Genomic DNA, 15,679 nt, shown 5'->3' on the forward strand with positions numbered 1-15,679 from the left:
GAGTGGGTCGATACCGTCGTATGTTTTAATTGGAGAAGTCTTGGACATAAGGAGCATTTTGCATTAGGTTCCACACCTGGTTGCATGGCTGTTGGAAGGCTTCCAGAGTGTGGTCGGAAAAGGACTGTTACTTCCAACTTGTGCCACTGAAATTAAGATCTACTCCCCTGAGAAGACAAGTGAATTAACACAGTATGCTTTATGCACAGCAAAAACAAACTAATCGAGGTTAGTACTTTGCCTAGAACTGTAAAATTTGCAAAGGCACCCTGAGTAGTAGAGTCCTTTTTAGTATTAAACATAGAATCAATATATATATATATTTATTTATTTTAATGAGGCTTTACTTTTAGGTTATCCTAAAAATAAAGTGTAGGGTGCCATACTGATTACATTCCAAAGCAAAGCTCTGACTTTTCCCTTTTTTCATTTTTCAACTTTTAAATTACACAAGATAGGCTGATCATTGATGGCAAAAGAAGAAGATAACAGGAAACACAACAAGCATGTCGCTTGTCTTCTTTGTGCATATCAAACCTATTTTAATATAGAGAAATCATCAATGCCATAATATTAACAAATAAATAATAATCACTCAGATATGAGAAATATTAAGATTAGGAGATTTTGGTGATGAAGACAGGAGAAATAATAGAAATGTGCACCAGGGCTGTTGGTGTATCTTGTAGGGAATATCTAGAAAATTAGATTAATCAAGGAACAGACATTTGGAAGAAAGTTTGTATGAATGCCTGACAGTCTTGCTCTTTCCCTCATTTCAAATGTTGGCAGGGTAGCAGGCAGCTCCAAGGGAAATGTGCTGCTTTCATACTTGAGTAATTGATGAATTGTATGCAATATGCAAATGAGAATCCATAAATCTTATGAATGACAGCTTAATTTATGTGAGCCTTAATGAATGCAGGATTAGATTTTAATTAAATATCCTCAAAGGCACCCTGAGTAGTAGATTTTTTCAGGCCTTGTTTTTCTGAAGACTTGTTTCTTAAGCAATACATTTTACAAAAGCAGAAAATCAGAGAAAGAACTTAGCCTATATTTTAATAATGAATATTGTTTTGTTTTGCTTTAGAGATAGCAGATCAAATGATAAGTCCTTAACAAAATATGTACAGATCTCTATTTTCTGCACATTTCACTAAATTTGATTACTTTAATTACTGCTGGTCTCTGATATCATATGCTGTTTTTAATTACAAGAAAGTTATTAAAACTTTACCAAAAAATATACAAGCTCTGAACAATTGTTTAATAAAAGATTATATTAGATAGAGAGTCATATATAGTATCAAATCCAATTTGAGTAAAGTAAGGTCTACTTATTTTTTCTTTTTCAAAATTGCCTCTCTAGACAGTATCTAATGAGATAAGATGATAAATAAGACTATTTCTTACATGATATTTAATAAGGGGAATTGCACACTAAAATTACATTGAAATGATGAATACTCCTGTGAATAACTATCATCTTAATTCACTTTCATACTTTGCTCTTGAATATAGGATTTTCACTGATTCCATATTCGTGACAAATACTATGTTACTTTTCTGCTAAGTATCTTCATTTTATGTGGAATTTATTTAGTTTACATTTAAAGTGAGAAGATGATTTGGTGTTTAGAAATCATAACATTTCCATCTACAATTGTAGTGAGCTTTTGTTTCTTTATTCCTCAGTTGTTCTAGCCAAAACAGTTTCATATCTCAGAGCAAAGATTTTGCTCTCAGTACCCACCAGTACCTATGAGAATGTAAGTAGGGAAAAAAAAATCTCCTCTTCAGTGAAAGGAGCTTACATAACCAAAAATGTGTTTTATTCACCTAAACTGAATAATTATCACTTCAACTCTGAATAGTTTTGGTACTAGGGCCAGAACTCAGGGGCTCTAGCTGTCCCTTGGCTCTTTTGCTCCATGTTGTCACACAAATACCTGATGCACAGCTGAAGTTGGAGAGTAGAAACATCTGTAAAGATCTTTAAACTGCATGCATTATTTTATTTTAATTTGCCAGTGCTGGAGCTTGAACTCAGAGCCTGAGCACTGTCCTTGAGTTTTCTCAAGGCTAGAGCTCTTCCACTTGAGCCACAGTCCCACTTCCAGCCTTTTCTGTGTAGGTGGTTCTGAAGACTCAAATCCGGGTCTTTGTGCATGCTAGACAAGCACTCTACCACTAGGTCAAACTCCTGGCCCCTGTATGCATAATTTTACCTAGAAGACTGTTTACTTATATTTAGAAGTGTCCATAACTTTCAAAAGGTTTTACAAGGACATTACTTATCTAAGAAGGTCAAATACCATAATGCAAATTGTACTGACAAATATATAATTTTGTAGGCTAAAGTATATCTATGTGAAAACAGAAAAAAGAATCATGTAATCCAGTACTTTTATAAACCAAGTACTACTTCAAGTATTGTGATGAACTTAGGAGCTCAGTATTCAAATAGAATTGTCAATCATATTTTTCACCTACTTATGGAAAGAATATCTACTGAGCAAATTAAAATTTCTTTCTTTCATTCTTTCTTTCCTTTCTTGTGGGTCATGGGGTTTGAACTCGGCCTAGGCACTGTCCCTGAGCTCTTCAGCTCAAGGCTACCGCCCCACCCTTGAGCCAAGCCCCACTTCCCATTTTCTAGAAGTTAATTGGAGAAAAGAGTCTCAGGTCCTTTTGTGCTCTGGCTGGCTTTGAACCTTTGTCTTCAGATCTCAGCCTCCTGAGTAGCTAGGATTACAGGTGTGAGGCACCGCTCCCAACTCAAATTAAAATTTCTGTGTATAGTCAGGATTGGTAAGGCACACATACTAGACAGGATGCAGCTGTAAAAGGGAGAGTATAATGGCTGGCTGGCCTGAATCAAATAGTGCAGCACTGTCTCAAAAAATACATTATATATATATATATATGTATATGTATACACACACAACCCCCCCACATATTATATTACATATGTATATTACATACATATGTATATTACACATTATATATTTATATTACATATGTAATATACATATCATATATATGCAAACACATATATGTGTGTATTTAATTGTATGTATAACAAATAACATGACTATAGTTCTAAGAAAAACAAATATGTAAATATTATTTTGGGTAATACTACGATTTTACTGCTTTAGTTATAATAATTTATGGAGTTTTGTCAGCTGTACTATGGTTATAGTAGTTTTCTTTGTAAGAGTAAGGAATAAAGTATTAGGGGCTGGTTTGGCCTAGTGGTAGAGTGCTTGCCTAACACACGTGAAGACCTAGGTTCGATTCCTTGGTACCATATACATACACAGAAGTGGTTCTGTGACTCAAATGGTAGAGCTCTAGCATGAGAAATCACAAGTCAAGTGCATAGGCTCTCAGTTCAAGCCCCAGAACTGGGCAAAAGAAAAAAAAAGGTAAGATATTTTGCTTTGATACCAAAAGCTATTTTGATCAACAAGGTACAGAGCAAGTTTTAGACAAATTTGATATCAGCCTTCTATGTTCAATAATTGGGAAAATCTAGAATTTAGAGTGACATTTATTATATATATATATTTTATATATAACAGTAATTACATTGATTTATTTCAAAAATTGTATTTGATAAAGGGAAAACATTTCTTCCTGGTTAGAAATCACCAATGAACTTGGCCAGGTATTAAGATCTATTATCAATTTATTTTTGAAAAAGGTTTTAAAATGAAAAATTACTTTTGACTTCTAACTAGAATATGCACAATCACAAAACAGGTTGAATTTTTTATGGTGAACATCTTATCTTCTTATTACTTTTATTTTGCAAATTAGAAAGTCTGAAAGATGTTTCCAACTTGATAAAATTTTCTGGTTTGAACCTTGGCCAAAGCAAAACATTTTCCACTAAACGCATTGTAACATTGCTATCAGAAGCCTTTAACAGTAAGCTGTTTTTAATGTATTTGATGTTGGACAACTACAGAAATTGGAATACCTGTAGTTACCAAATGAGGAAAGTGGCATTTAAATGTTTGGCCCTTTAATTCAGAGCCCTTGGTATATGGAAATATGTTCATCTCTTACCTCCCCTAGTGATAATTATCATTGCATTGTTGAATCACATATCTTGACTCTTGTGTAATTTGGCTCTGTCAGCATTAATCTCTTGGCTGTTCACATCAGTGGAACTAAAGGTCTGCTTAATATTATGGAGGTTAGGTGGTTGTCATCCTAGTTGGGGAAAAACAGTGGAAAAATTTCCTATGATAAGGAGGCAAATGCATTATGAGAACATTGAATGCACTATTGAAATATTTATAAATTTGTAAAATCATATTTAGAAATAGATTTCTACTTCAAACTTTAGATCAGAGTCAGATTTGTTTCTTAAACATCCCCTGACTATTTTCTGTTTCCTTCATCTATAAGAGGAAATACAGGTGGATCATCAAGGAAACAGATATTTTTATAATGCGGATTTGCATTTTTCTCTTCATATCTGATAACATATCAGACTGTAGGAACATTTTGAGAGGGATGGTAGTACATACAAACCCACTTTCCCAAGAAAATAAAGCTTTTGATAAAGAAATGAGTGATCTGACAGGTAAAGTCAGAGAACATAATTGTCTACTATTATGTATCATTTTATTACACTTATATTGATTGTGATGTTTTATATGGATGGGGAAGCATTAACCAAGTTTTATCTGCAATGTTATCTTTATATCACAGATAAGTTCTCAGGGAAAGGATTCATATTTTATTAAAATATTGATAGTATTCTTTACAGAATCTGAAAATGTAAACATTGGGAGTACTTTGGAATTTTAAATGAATAGATCCCATTTATACTACATTTTAATTTAGCTAGTCAAACACATTCATTAAATATGATTATGGGCTGAGTCTTGATCTAGACAATATGGTAAAAATAGGGCAGCAAGATGTATTTCTTGCCTGACTCATACATATGGTATTAAGACATTGCAAAATTGTATTAAACTTGGGAATCAATTTGAGAGTTACTAATAGAGCATATAAATATACTAATGTTGATAGGTCAGTAGAAATCTGAACTTCTTGTATCACCTTCTGGAGTATATCGCGATTTCTTTTATTTTATTATAAAAATATAAAACCATATTGGCTATGTTTTGGTTTTATGGCAATCAAAATTACATCTCTTTTATTAGGCATGCATAACTTCTAACTTTTTAATATTCATTTCATCTTCATAGGATAGCCTTTGCAGGCTACTTATTGTGAGAGTCTCTTTTTCTATTTATTTTTTGTCTTTCTCCAACTAGATGTATATAACCTCCCAGTTAATGCTTAAAAAATGAGTGAAGAGAGCCGGGAGTTTGGCCTAGTGGTAGAGTGCTTGCCTAGCATTCACGAAGGCCTGTGTTTGATTCTTTGATACCACATACATAGAAAAAGCTGGAACTGGTGCTGAGGCTCAAGTGGTAGAGCTCTAGCCTTGAGAAAGTCAAAGGGCAGTGCTCAGGCCCTGAGCTCAAGCCCAGGACTGGTAAAAACAAAACAAAACAAAACATGAGTGAACAGAAAAAATGCAGGAGTAAAAGTGAGAATGATTGATTCAATAGAACTGGGAAAATCACTTTATCTTGATAAAGAGATATAACATTTATTTACCTTAAAGAAAAACATTAGCCAAGTCTTACACATAGAAAGCACTAGAATATCAGTCATCTTCCACTTTTGAAGAAAATCTCTGCACTTATTCTCAGCACAGTGACCAGTTCTCATGCACTTATTTCATGCCTGAAATTGTCCTGTGAATTGCAAAAGACAGACCAATGAGATTTAGGGTTAATTCTTTCAACAGATCGGAAGGTCCAAAGAAGAGTTTGGAGATGCTGCAGAAAAGCATGGGATCTGTGGTTTTTCTTGAGCAGCCAATCCGATGATGAAATCGTCCATTCTGATGCTAGTTCAATGGCAACCTTTCAAGGATGGCCTACAAAAGCTTCATTTATTTTTGTACTTAAGAAATAACAGGAGAGGTTGCATTAACACAAAAGAAGGAGCTTCTTTTAAGTGCAAATACTCATAATTAAACTTTTAACCTTAATTATCAATTAAATTCTTGCAGGGGTTAGCCAATTGTTGAAAGTAAAATACTGGAAAGTATAAATAGCTGAGGTAATAGGGCTTAAATGTCAATGGGTAAGAATGCCAAGAAAAAAAGTATCCCAGAGAAGACTGTCAAATTATAATTTAAAAATCTTCTTGTCTTATGATTTTTATTGTAAAACCAGTGGACAGGAATGTTACTGCATGTAAATATAGGTAGGGTTGCCAGCTCTCAGAGCAACATAAAAACTTGAAGATAAGAGCAACCTAATTAAAGAATAGGAAACAAATGAGGAAAGAGACAATATATCTGAATATATAATCAGTTGGCATTGGTGGTAGAGATTACAAGGAAGGGAATGAGAAATTTGAAGTAGGCTCAACATTCTGTTCTAATTTCCTCCCAATGATTTTTTTTTTCCATGTCGGATCTTATCCTGACTTCTTTATGTGTTTTCAAACATCATGACACAGGATTTAACCAAGTTCTTGAACAGCATAAAGTGAGAGAACTGCTTTTGTTCCCAGGTTCTAATTGTTCCCATGATAACTTACTTTCTTACTTCATTTTGTGCTTAATTATTTTGAGTAAATAATTCTAGATTTTTTTTTGCTACAGAAAGGAAAGAATATTGGATCTGAAGATTTGGCTTGTAAGCTTCATAATCAATATGCTAAGTCTCAAAGTACAAGGAACATTCCTGGGCTAAATCCAAATACAGACTACCACTAAATTCCTTCAGTGATAGAAAACCAAAGTTTTCCTACCACTGATGGAACGAAAGCTACCTTTTTCCCTTTGCCTTAACATTTTCTTCCTCTGAGAGCTATAAAATAGATAAGATAATCTAAATTGTGATAGAAAACTTAAATACAATGTGATTAATAAAAAACCTAAAAATGTAAATGAGAAAGATATCCAAAAAGTGGAGTTATATCCGAGCATGGAGTAATATAAATGAAATAGTTGTAATTTTTAAATCTTTGTCTCTTGGAAACTAAATGTCAGGCACAGAAGCACAGAACAAGTGTGTGTGTGTGTGTGTGTGTGTGTGTGTGTGAACACACATTCAGGTTTCTTGCAATATCTGAGAGGCTGTGTTTTCATTTCTGGTCACCACCTTGGCAAACTAATCAATGAGGCATGAACTGCTATCTGCAGTGAAAGAAATGAAAAATAAACTACAGATAATCCCTCAGTTAAAAGGTTATTCTGTGTGATAAAAGCTATTTTGTTAATTTATTTACTTACTGGTACAGTGAGATAAAGTGAAAGTACAATTAGGGAATTCCTGTTGAAAGGATTTTAAAGGGCAATGATGACTTAATATTTTGTGTAATATTTGACTGACACTTAACACTTTTAAATTATATTATTCAACACATAAAATTCTGCATTTTTGTTTAGTTTATTTTACTCAACTAAAATAAAATGAGCCTTCTTTTTATGAATATGCTGTGATTTTATTATGTCTCAATTTCATGAGAGATGGTATTTTTTGAAAGGCTTCTCCTATATTTAATATTTTATGTTGGTCACGAGCATCAAAATATTTCTTCAAAACAATATTTTCTTTCTTCATTTGATTCACAAAGCAACAATTGGATTAATTTTCATACTACTGAATTTTTAGCCTATTGAATTCTGGGGAACAAGATACATGCCAGAATAGAAGTTCTGCATTTAAAGCCATTGTGTGCTTAGACAAAAGTAGTATCTATGTGGTTATATTAATGGGATAATGATGATCAGATACTCCATGACACTTTGGAAGTTGTGTACAGTTTAAAAGCAATGTAAAGAAGAAGGGAAAAAGTTAATGAGAATTGTAAGTTTGTACCCTTTGAAAGAGAAGGAGTGTCCCAAGTTTGCCCTCTACCTCATACCTCACAGTGTGACCTCACAGGGAAATAGTTTATGCCATCTTACTTATTCATCATAGGATCATGTTAAAATGTAATCTATCCCTAGTCTAAGGTATCCCATGGCCTTATAAAAGAGAAAATGTAGGCATAAACCAGAAGATAGGAAGGGTGCCACTATAGATGAAGACAGGGATAGGGATGGCTGACTGGCAAGTGGGGACACATAGTGGGTTTAACTCAAATGCCACAGACAAACTTGGGGCCTCTGTTCAGGCAGCCAGTGACTTTCCTTTAGGGTAGAGGACTTTGGAATGTATACTGTAATGCTCCTCATTTGGCAAATGAGGAGCAAAGGGCTCTCTTCTTATCCAAAAATAATTGTGAGTACATTTTCTAAATAAAGAGAACATTTTTGTCTTAAAAAAAAAAGTAGAAGGAAGGGAAATGGCTTTGGTTATTGTAACACATGCATACATGAAGTCAACTAAGCACCAACACAGTAGGAGATGATTATGAGCACTATAACTCAAAGAATTTGAGCTGTAAAATTTTGAAGGCCGAATAGGATAGGACAGGTAATTTGGTAGACTGTTTTCAGAAGATGCTAAAGAACTGATGAGTTTCATTCTGTGTAGATTAGCCAAGTCAGTATTGAAAGGAGCTAGGGTAAATTGAGAACAACGTGAATGAGGAAGAGAGTGACCGATGAAACATACTAGAAGTAACAGATGATGGCAACCATTGAGTTAGGAAGTGGAAAAACAGCAAATTACTTTCTGCCTTTGCTATGACTCAGGAGGTTCTGGCTTGAAGATCTGTGGTGGTAGACTATGAATTGTATGGAGTAACATTATCAGTGACGAGGCCCATTTAAGGTGGCAGACAGGAAGTACCTGTGAAATCTCCACATATCGAACACAATAATGCAGAGATGGATGTGGATCTCAAGAAAGGGTAGAACCTTCATATATCTGAAATTTATTTTAATCTCTTCATAAGTTAGCATTTCCTCTTTCCTCAGTTGAGAAGAAAATTATAACTCCTTACACTCTCAAACTAGGAGAAAAGTGAATTAATGAGGTCCCTATCAAGAATTCGCAGGTTAGGAAATGGACTTGTAGCTCAAAGTGGCAGAGTGCTAGCCTTGAGAAAAGAGCTTAGGCCCTGAGTTAAAGCCCCATGACTGGCTAAAAAAAAAAAAAAAAAAAAATTAGAAGTTGGACCTTTGTAGTCTCTGTCCCAATTTGATTTTTTGACTTCATAAACTTTGCATCTTTTCTACTTTAAAACACATTGTAAAATGTATAAAAATATTGTTATTCACATTGATTCATTTGTTATTGAATTCTGGGAAAAATACCATTTTAAGGATTTTTTTTCTTTTGCCAGTCATGGGCCTTGAACTCTGGGCTTGGGTGCTTTCTCCAAGCTCTGCAGCTCAAGGCTATCACTCTACCCATTGAGCCACAGCCTCATTTCTGGTTTTCTAGTGGTTAATTGGAGATAAGAGTCCAATAGTCATTAGTGCTGCCTTTGAACCTCAATCCTCAAATCTCAGCCTCCTGAGTAGCTAGGATTACAGGTGTGAGCCACCACAGTCGGCCTCTAAGGATAATTTTTGATACAGTGGCCTGTATCCTGGGGGGGGGGCAATTTCTTCATTTATGTGGTAATTTAGATGGGTGCCAAATTCTAATTCCTTGTCATTAATATGGAGAGCCCAGTTCAGTTGTCACCTCAAGAATCATATTACCTATATGATCCAAGTGTACTATTGAACCATTGAAGCTCTTCTTATACAAGTATACTAGACAGAAACTTATATGGAATATTATTCAGGAGAATATAGCTGAACATCTGTATGAGAATCACAGTTAACGTTTGGAAATAATATTAGCTAGTAGTATAATAAGTGTATGATATTTATTTTAAGGACGCATATAGACACATTGACAATATCAAGTAATCAAAGAACAAAATTTTCTTATCTTTATCAAGTTTTTAGTATCGTAGTTCAACATTAGGAATAAATGAGATGACTGATGTTTTTTTATTATTATTTATTTTGAATATTATAAATTACATTTATCTCTAGAATTCTTTCTAAATAGTTACTGATTCTTTTAAGAAACTTTTACTTAGAGCATTACAAATTTTTGAAGACTGGTGAAAGGAGAAATGCCAATACCACCTTGAATAAAGGAATGAAATGATGTTGCTACTATCCACCCAGTTCACTATTCATACTGAATTTAATTAGTCAAGTTAACCAACTTGTTTGCATACTTTTATTTTCTGTGGAAAAATATGGAGAGAAAAAAACTCATATAACTTGTTATTTTTAAAACAGGTTACCATGAAAATTTAATGAAATGCCTTAGTTAAATCTAAGATCTTCTCAATTTGTAGTGAATTTACATGATCTGATTTTTAGTAATGCTGTAAGGAGCTTTTTTCCGTGGGAAGTTAAGCCTTATCTAAAAGTAAACCTTGAAATCTACACAATTATAAGAAAACAATAATATATCTCTGTAGTCTACCAGCTAGTCTATGCTTTATGCAGGTGTACACCACTGAATTAAACCCTGAAACAATAGAGAGAAATTCTTCACTAGAAATAGCTTGCTTTTGCCTTGGCTTTGTAGCAAATGACATTAGGGAACATATATGGCCCTTGTTGAACCTGATTGCTTTAGCAGCCCTCTGGTTGATAGTATCAAGTTCCAACTTGCCCTGCTGGGTCAATGTGGACTCAGGCCTTTAAAGAGAAAAGTTCAGGGAAAGTTCACTTCTATTGTTTTACCATGGTTACAAAACAGAAAGGGGGGATAGAAGGGGGAAGCAAAAAAGAAATCTTGAGTTTGTGACCCATTGCAGCCATGGGAGCTGAACTGATTTTTTTTTTTTTACAATTAAATATTGCAACAGAGAAAATTAGAGATTACAATAGCCTAAAGAGTAGAAGCCAAAATACAATCTTTTATCACCAGATGGTGATGCACAGGTTTACTAAATGACTTTTGATTTATTGGGGTAACTGTTTAGGTTACTTTAAACTTCATTCGAATTGTTATTTAATTCTTACCATCAAACTGAAATTAAAAATGGCATGAACAGCATGTTTTTTTGATATGCAATGACAAGTATACTTTGCTAAAAGTTGTTTATTACTCAAATTAATGTAGGAAATACTAAATATCTTCATTCAAGATTCAAGAACTGTTCACATAAACAGTGAGATGTTATGATATTTTAATTGGCCAGTTGGGCCTGATTTTCAGTCTCTGGGTATCTTTCAAACCAATTCAAAATCCTCAACTTGAGGCTTTCCACATTAAACTTATAAATATTTTCATTCTGTGAACATTTGCAAAATACCAGTTCTAAACAAGGTCAACACCACCTAATTGATCTCACATTTTGTATCTATAAAATCTTATGGATGAATTATTAGCACCAAAGTGTTCTTTATCGTAAAGATATTAGTGATAAGTCAAATGTGCAACATTGTTTATATAAAATTACTACTTGATGATATTTCAGTCCTGATGATATTTTTTTGGTCTGGTCTTTTAAGGAATAGTTATTTATATTCAAGAAAAAAAGATTTTAAAAGAAGTTCTGGGTAAAAAGATGCAGAAAAATATTTATATAAGAATATATATTCAAATGAATTTAAAGGGATTTGCAAGTTAGGTATTTCTCTAAGCAAGTCATTACAGGAGATTTCAAACTTGCAGTGATAGAAAAATTCTTAAATGACTTTCTGTTTGACATATAGTAAGAGTGAAGAGGAAGAACTACACAGAATCCAGATAAGAGTAAGATGGATCTCTGGATAATTCTATCTAAAGAATAAAATAACTCTGGGTAACAATATATTAGATCACATTTGCTTATTGATTCTTTGGTATTTTCTTTGACATAATTTATTTTCTTGGAAAATTCACCCATGTCAAGCATTGAATTAAGCTTTCTTCTGATCTAGAAGAAAAGAAATAAAGCGTTTAGATATGCATTTAAATTGGTCAAAGACAATATCAAAATTATTAAAATATTACTTATTTAATAATTCTTTATATTAATAAAATTTCTATTTTATCACAGTTTTACCAAACACCTGCTTTGTTTAATACCATGCTAAATTATAAAATTAGAAAATTTTAAATTGTTTCTCAATTGCTTGTTCTCAGGAAATGTGGGGAAGAATATTTTATAAATGATATTCTTGACCTGTGATCCACATTATTTCTAGTGTGTTTTTTGCATCTTATTTACAGAATGCTTCACATTATTGATGATCCTTTTTTTGAATAAAAATGACTACTTTAACTGAGTCAAGAACTTGGTAACAAGCAGTTTAGGCATTGTGATTTCAGAGGTCATCTAGTCTTTCAAGTCTGTCAGAAAGGACTTACCTCACCTATTCAAGATAAATGCCTGCTTCTCATAAGTTAAAAGCCTTGAAGAGAAGAGTCTGTAGAGACCTTCCCTGATAACCTACTCTAATGTTTAACTGCTCTAATGTGAGGAAGAACTGTGCTTTTACCTCATCTGCATCTCTCTTGTTGCAGTTTAAGAGTTGATACTTATTTTTAATGTTATTTTCTTGCTCTTTATTGCACTGTATTCTAGATTTATTATTGGCCAGATTTTCCCAGTGCATGAAGAGTTAGTAATAAATCTCACACATTTTTTAAAAATCCAGCCTAGTGTATGACCTAAATATGTATTGCTTAACTTCAGTGGCTTTGAAATTTTGCATGATCTCTCCATGGAATCATTGTTCCCCACCAAAAAAAAAAAAAAAAAAAAAAGGAACAACTGTGTACTTCTATAGTTTTATATAGAATAGCTGACTAGGGAGGTCCTTTTTTGATCCATCCCTATTCCAGGGCACTAAACTAATGTGAATTAAACATAAAATGGTCATTTTCCCCAAAAAATTTACCCCTGAAGTTAATTTCAATGTTTCTTTCACAGAGGAATTTATAAAGACTATAAGGATCCAATAGTACTGTGAAGGATGTTGTTTGCTTTGCAAGTATATTAATTGATTTGTTCTATTTCTTTACTCCAATAGGCAATGGAAAGAAGTTTAATTTAAAAAAAAGATCAATCAACTAATTTGTCTTTATGAATAGAGTCATGCTTCTGTATCCTAAGAGGGTTCACTTCCTAGGACTCCCTAAATATAACAAACTCTGAGGATGTTCCAGTGCCTTACACAGAGAGGCATAATATTTACTTGTAATTTCTATCACAATGCAAATGATATGTAAATAGCTGTTCTACTGCATTATTTTTGTTTTAAAATGACAAGAAAATAAAGTTTATACTTGTTCAATGAAATTTTTATTTAAAATACTTTCAAACAGCAATTGGCTGAGTTTATGGAAAATGTCTTTGCCTGCTGGATCCTTGGAGGTGTTGTGTTATCTTGTTGCTAGCACTACAGAAATCAAAGGTTCTCTAGAGTTAGAGAGCACACTCTACTACACAGTCAAAGATTATAGAACTCACAAATCAGGAATAATCTTTCTTGCCCTTTCTTTTTCTTCCTAGATAAATCTGGCCCTACATCGTATGGTCTTTATTATTTATCAGACTATTTCTTATCATTTTAAACTAAAAAAATAGCATAATTTCTTAAATTATACAAAAGGAAAGAAAGTAATTTGCTTTAGAAAACACAGGAAAAATCAATCTAAATATCTTAATGATTCATATAAACACTTTAGTCCAAAGTGAAATATTCAGTATGTCTCCAGATTGGCATCAGAAATCAGGCAATCAGAAACATTCTGCTTACTTCTCTAAAAAGTCATTTCCTTAGTTAATATTTCCACATTTACATTTCAAAGGAACTAAATTAAGAAATGAAAATAAAGCAATTGCTTTAATTTAATCCCAGGCTAAATTTAATACTTGGTTTTAGTTTATCTGATACATTAAGTGGTTGTTTTGGAGTAATACATAGAGGTTCAGGAATAAACTATGTGGATTGTATTTTCTAATATGTTGCATTATGGGTTCTGGAGTAAGGCTTTCTTACTTTTCATTCTCTTTTTCTCTCCCTACTATCCCTCCCTCCCTCTCTCCCTCCCTCCCTCCCTCCCTCCTTTTGTTCCTCCCTCCCTTCTTTCCTTCCTTCTTCCCTTCCTTCCTTTTCCCCACTTCTCTTTCTTATACTTGATTTCAGGGCTTTGTGCTCTAATGTAGTTGTTCTTGTCCACAGACAACACTCTACCACTGTGCCATGCCTCCAGTTGCCCTTTTGGCTAGCCAATTAAAAACAATGAGATCACTTCCATTCAGAAGTTCAAGACTAGTTGGGCAAAACAGCGGTACCCTATTTCAAAAAAATAGCATTTATTAGCATGAATTCATGAAATAAATATTGACTCAGCTAAGGTCTTCTAAGGAAGAATATTAAGTTCTTATTTTTGAGTGAGTTCTTGAAATGAGAACCTTCTAAAAGTTTTAAAACCCCAACCACTGTTTTAAAGTATAGATTGAAATGGCAGGAAATATGTCAATATAGGTTGTTAAGCAGATATTTGAAAATGCAGTCATATATATTCTTAATTAGTTCCTGAGTAAGAGTGGTAAGGTTCTTTAATATGTTTCTCATATAACCTCTTCAAATGTTATGGTCTAATAATTTTTTTTCCTTGTGCAAAGTTCTTGTGAATTGATTAAACTGACTTTAGAAGGAGGTCTATTTTTTTCTGACTAATTTTAAAGAAGTAATTTATGGTTTAATCCTTTAAAATAAAATTAACTTCCCTTTTGGCGGCATCATTTATGCTGCTGTCAGCACCACCTTTTCCTAAGATAATTATTATCGTGTGTTTCAGGAAAGATGTTAAAGTGTATTTCAATTCTTTTATTTTTTTAATCAGCATTGTTCCTTGTCCCTATAAATCTCTCTTATTATAGAAGTTCAGTGCTCCTTTCTGTGTAACAATATCTTCTGCTTCAATGTAGAGGAAAAATAAATTTGAAGTAATTGCTTTTAGAAGTTTATTGTTTTATAAGACTGTTATAAGTAAATAGGATGCAAAACACTAGCTAATGTTTGCTTGCTCAGTTACTAAAGGTAGATATTTATATAAACCCAAGATTACTTTCTTTTCTTCCTATTTCATAGTACTTGAAGGTAATTAAGAAACCAACTCATCGGTGGCAAACTTTTAAAAAGCATTTCACAAGAAATGCAGATTTAAGTATAGTGCATGATTTCCATTTTAGTTTACTATCATAAAGATGAGGTCTATATGAAAATGTTGTGCCATTTGGAGTCCTTTAAAATTTAGAATTTATTTCATGTCTTTGAAAATCTCTTAGATGTGAGTAATTTAAGTTTATCATATACATCATTGTGCCTTGTTTGGTTCAAAAAGTAAAATGCTGTGACATAGAATAAAATGTGAAGAGCACAGATTTTCTATAGCTTTTTTTAAATGGAATTGTTAAGTGACATTCTTTTGAGGGGCTAACGATGTAGCTCAAGTTTCTAAAAGCTTTGGGACTGGTCCTTGGCAATAGCTCTCATTCCTTCTACTTCAGCCTCCCCCCATACTACCCTGAAGGAAAACAAGACTAGAAAGGAAAAGATGAATAAAAGGTAGAACACAGAGACTGAAGTTTACTTATTGTGTTTATGCACATATATGATTTATTTAATCTGTGGTTCTTTGTTGTCACAGTGGTT

The 15,679-nt window shown here is 33.2% G+C and overlaps 1 protein-coding gene across 1 annotated transcript in view; it reads left to right on the forward strand.

Annotated features, from left to right (window-relative positions):
• Positions 1–15,679, forward strand: part of Dach1 (dachshund family transcription factor 1) — a 365,290-nt gene that overhangs the window by 131,597 nt on the left and 218,014 nt on the right. The gene's annotated exons all lie outside the window — the stretch shown is intronic.

The sequence above is a fragment of the Megascapheus bottae genome, chromosome 11 (genome assembly GCF_031878675.1).
Source record: "Megascapheus bottae isolate mThoBot1 chromosome 11, mThoBot2.hap1, whole genome shotgun sequence".
Classification (NCBI taxonomy): domain Eukaryota; kingdom Metazoa; phylum Chordata; class Mammalia; order Rodentia; family Geomyidae; genus Megascapheus; species Megascapheus bottae.